Source organism: Castanea sativa, chromosome 6 (genome assembly GCF_040712315.1).
Source record: "Castanea sativa cultivar Marrone di Chiusa Pesio chromosome 6, ASM4071231v1".
In the NCBI taxonomy this organism is placed as follows: Eukaryota; Viridiplantae; Streptophyta; class Magnoliopsida; order Fagales; family Fagaceae; genus Castanea; species Castanea sativa.
In genome coordinates, this window is record NC_134018.1 from 58,798,112 (window position 1) to 58,803,819 (window position 5,708).

Below are 5,708 nucleotides of genomic sequence, written 5' to 3' on the forward strand. Positions count from 1 at the left end.
TTATCCGGATCCAAAATGGGCTACACTAATTGCATGAGTAACCAAAGGCCTATTAGGCTATGTCAGATTCTTATTTCTTAGCATTGGAAAATTTGTGTTGAGGGGTACATATATGGGGAACATAAACTAATTAATATAGTTAAATGGATTTGACAATCGTTGTGGACCTCTATGGTTCCATAATTTTTCGAAAGTTAGATTTGTATTCTGACGTTTTTCTACTTTCGCACTTTCAAGTCACTTGCCTAACAGAAGCACTATCAAAACGAATGTTAAAATATATGTAAGAAAACAAAACACGTAGAAGGAGAGAAAGAGCCAAGGCATAAAGATTAAAGTTGTTCGATTTGATGGTTTATGTCCCCAATAGAAAATAAGTGGCCACATCTTTGTTATGTTGAACTTTTTGTTACTCGTTATTAGAGTATTCGCAATTGCTCATGAAAAAATTTGTTGATTTTAGTATAAAATTTATTTTTTTTACTTATTATACTCACTTTTCAAAACACTCCATATCAAATTATTTATTTTACTCTATATTTCATTAAAATATCAATTTTCTTAATTTCTAAAATTGTTTCTCTTTTTTCACACACAACTATTGTCATTCACTCTCTTCTTTCATTCTCGAGATATAATAAAAAAAGAAAATAAACAACTAAATCCAAAATGAAAAGTGTCAGTGTAAATTTACATGATTATTGTAGCAAACTTGTAAATTTATACAATTATACATGGATTGATGTAGATCATTTTTAAACAAAATTATATAAATTCTCCGCATGCAATGGTTTTATTTAGTGTGATAGGTATTCTACCTCTACTTATTTTCTTTCTTTAGGAAAACTAGCATACCACAAATGTTTGTTTTCATTATTTTTGTTTATTACTCTCTCTCTCTCTCTCTCTCTCTCTCTCTCTCTCTCTCTCTCTCTCTCTCTCTCTCAATGGCTGTAAAGTAGTGGAACATGAACCCGCCCAACATGTGATGACGGGAACTGGTGCTGCTCGCACATTCTATTTGGATTTAAGAATATATATATGGATTTTGGAAACGTGAAATATTGTACATGTGCAATGAAGTTGGAAAAATATAAGTATTGAGAACCGAATTTGTTTATGTCCTTATATCATTATTAATTGTAACGAGTTTGGTTCTCAATTAATTTTATTTTATTTTGAATGTAAGGAGTATAATTTTCACATGTTAGAATTGGGAAAACAAAAAAGACGGCTTTAAAACAAAATTTAGGCAAAATTATAATCTAAACCTTTTAATATTAGAAAAGCTTAATAGATTAAAAGTTGTTTTGGTTTTTTTTTTTTTTTAATTTAAAAAAGATAGAAAAATAGTGGAGGAGGGGGTGTAGGTTCAAACCACATACATATAATACTATAAATGATATTATTACCATTGAGCTATCATTTGGATCCCAAATATTTTAGTTTAAAAATAACAAATTAAACCCTTAAATTTCAAAAGTAAAAAATTAAGCCTAAGCTTCAAAAGGTAACAAATTGAACATTCGACCTATTTTAAACCTTAAACACAAAACCATTCCACTTAAATGAGTTAACGTTGAAATGATTTTGTGTTTAAGGTTTAAAACAGGTTACGTTTTCCTATTTTTGAAGTTACTAAGTATCCGTTTGGATACAAATTATTGCATTTACATTTCTCACGTTCACGTTTCAGCTCTTTTTTTTTTTTCTTTTTTTTTTTTTCCTGCGGAAGCTTTTCAGCTTTTAAGGGACAAAGGCTACTGTTTATGCACTGTGCATGAACAGTAGCCGCAATAGTGGACTTTTCAGCCGCTTTTCAGTGCATCAGTGGGTCCTATGCACTGTTTATGGGACCCACAAACTTCACTTTTCAGCAACTTTTTTATTAAAATTGGGGCTCACGGCACTATTCACACATTTAAAAATTATTTTGCTACAGTGTTTTCAGTTTTCAGTAATAAGTTCTATCCAAACATACCCTAAGAAAGTTCAAATTTTAAAGTACCAAGAGTTCACAAGTAATGACAATTTTTCTTTTTTAATTCCAAAAATTTTGTCTTAAACAAGAAACTAATAAATTGAGTAAATTACACCAACATCCCTCAAAATTTCATCAAATGCACTCCCCCTCAAATGTTTCTAGAATTGACACTCTCATCCTTTGAGTTTTATAAATGTAACACATGGATGAGTCCATCCATTCTCATATCAACACTCATATCTAATGGAATATTTTGTTTGGAAAGTAATAATATGAGAGGGGATTAACTAATTTCATAAAATGTTTGAGGGGAGTATAATATTGTGTTATCTCAAATGAGGTTGGTGTAATTTAGGATGTCTTTGGATACCGCTTATTTTGCTGAAAATTGAAAACTGAAAACTTATTATTGAAAACACTGTAGCAAAATATTTTTTATTGCTAAAATACTGTTCACACGTTTTTCATCACTTGGTTGGTCCATGAACAATGTCGCTACGCAAACACACGCAAACGCAAACACACGTAAAAGCAGAAATGTCGCTAAGCAAATTCACACTTACTCTTCCAAATTTTACTTGCAAATGGCATGGTCAAGTGATGGAGATGATATAGACTAATAATAGGCATATGTAACACTCCTACTCCATAGCTATAGCTATAGCTTCCATACCTGTAAGTGTAAGGCTCCTATCGACATCATGCCCAACCATTTCAAAATCACTATTGAATTGAATATTGATATTGGCTCCATTAAGGAAACATATAGTTCCAGCAACAGCAAAGCAATAACGACCAAGGAATTTGAGCGATAATTTATAGCTAATAATAGCCACCTTCTCAACAACATAGCTAATTCCATTTCTACCCATCTGCAAAATGGAAAGCCCCAATTCGGCTCTGCAACAATTAAATTAACATACCAACCTTCTTCTGATTCTAAATTTGATGACGATGTTATATGTGTTGTACAGAACAATGGCAAAATTTGGGTCCAATGTTTCAGTGTATTGGACCCGTTACGGAAGAAAGTTGCATAAGACAAATACTGCCATCATTTTCCTCTTTCTCTCTCTCTCAAATGAAAGACAATCATGTGTTTTTTTTTTAGAAGGATAGAATTTGGCACAAGAGGTCGCATAGGAATCCGGGAGCCAATCCGCCTAAAGGTCATTGACAGATAAATGCTGGTATCAGTTTATCGAATTGTTGGCAATGGAATCACAAAAATACTTCAGACTAAAAGTTAATTTTTAAAAGATACAAAAAGTTCAACTGTTTCAGTTCAAAATACGATTTTTGAGGTGCTGCTTTGAAACCACGTAAGAAGTACAAATCCTATTGCCAAATTAATAGAAAGCTGAATCAAGAACAAGCTGCTAACATATTATGCTTCTTTCTTCTTCTTCTTCTCCATCATACCAATAATTTTGGCTTTAAAATATCCTACCAAACAGAGCCTGCTCAGAACTTACATTTGTAATAAATGCCTTACAAGTTGTTTGGAAATCCAATTGGTACAGCTTCCCACCAGATAGAGTTGGCATCATTAGATGAAAAGGCCTATCTTATCATATATTCTTATTACTTATTTAAAAAATGATAAGTTATAGAATTTATCAAAATAATGAAATTAAAACTCAGTCTGTACTTTACAATGTCGTCTTCTTTTTTTGGGATAAACCAAGCTCAGAGAAAGGAAAGGAAACGAAGCAACAAGTTGGAGAGTTTAGATTATCACAGAAAAAAATTTAAAATTTTGTGCATGTTGAATACACATGATTGCTTTCTTCTACTTATTAGTATAATCAGTTATTATCAAAGTGACTGAATTTTTTTTATTGTTATCAATAAGGTTTTTTAATAGAGTATCCTATAACATTAAGCTAAAAGGATATTTGTTTATTTATTTTTGTTAATTTTTGGAACTCATTAAGCTCCCTTAACGTGAAAATTCGGCACATTCATTAACGAAATCCTTATATCCTTGAAATTATAAAGACTCTAGTAGGCTAGTACCCTATACCCTACCTCACATCATTGCCAACTAACAACTGTATGCATTAAAGAGTGTGGTAACACTAAAATGTTATGAAGTTGGGGACCAAAACCATCTAATCATTGGAATATATTTTTCACACCATTTAATTTGGAAAGATGCATGCAAGGGGCTATAAAGATAGAAGCCTATTTGGTTTAAATGATATACAATTGTCCACAAACAAACAAAATTTTAAGATGAACTATGGATGTCCACAAACAAACAAAATGTTAATATCAAAATTTTAAGATGAGCTATGGATCATCAACCAGTTAGTTAGTTATACTCTTTGTTTTGTTACTCTCTTAATTTCCATGTAATTTTATATAATTTGAGAGGTTTAAAAACCAATACTAAGTCTATACATAATGAAATGAAGCTTTTATGACCAGTCCAGCCAACTCTAGACTACTCTACTCCCCTTCTGTCTAAATTGCCCAATCAAAGAAATGGCGAATGCTATCTTCCTTTGTTGTGTGCAGCCTCTAAACCCACTAGCTTGTAACACCATGCATATGTATGGATACACTTAAAAATATACAATAAGATACATAATACAATTCCTATATATATAATTTAAATACTATTAATTGTCGTTTTAATATTTTGTTAACTCTTTAAAAAAATTTGTTAGGATGTTATTAGGTATAAAATATAAATTGTCCATGTTTTTTCTTAAAAAAAATTTATTGTGAAACATTTTTTTTTTACAACTCATTTATTCTAAACTCTTTGGTTTTTGTACTTAATAACTCACTTGGATGAATATTTATGATGTGGTCTCATATTTGATTCTAAAATTAAGAAATAAAACTCTTTAAGATTAAATAATTTAAAACACATGGCGCAAATTTTAAACTTTAATTTAAGTTTCTCTCCATTTCAACTATTATATTTAAATTTCTTTATAATTTTATCTATTATTATATATATTGATTAGATCCTATGAATAAAAGATAATGATGGCAGCAGGGCCTACACCATTGATTTGTGTACAATTTGATTTATTGTGATAGACATATAACATGCATCCATGAGGATGTAAATTACTTAAAAAGTAGCTAAAGATGCACCGCTCCCACGTGGCTAAACAGAAACACGTACATTAAGTGTGGAGGAGCTGCCAAACTTAGAGCCTGGGGGATCAAAAAAAAAAAGAAGGAGAAGCTGTACCCTATTGGCCCATGCTCACCCACCTTGGCACTTGTGCTAGCTTAAAGCCCCGCATTGCACACAGACATGTTCATATCTAACCATTAATGATGACAAACTCTCTAGATTTTTCTCTAATTTTTTATTATAAATATTTGAAGTTGGTTCATTTATTGGTTTATTGTGTTTTCGCTTTTCTGAAATGTTTTGCAAAAACGCTACAGTGTAATGAGGGAAGAGAGAATATATTTAAGTATCTAGAGTTTTGTAGTTTTGTTGTCATATCACTATCGTGGATTTCTAGCAATTAATAAATTATACAAATTCAAAAAAAAAGTATATAAACAAAAAAGGTATATACAAATTCGAAAAAAGAAATTTTATTTATCACATTAATTTAAGAATTTAAGAAGTTCAAAGTCTAGGATTGAAACAGGCCCAAAAAATATTTTATTATTAGGGTTGTTCCTTGTGTGATTGGTGCACCTATTTCTTAAAAAAAAAAATTGATGCAAAACCAATAACATGCCT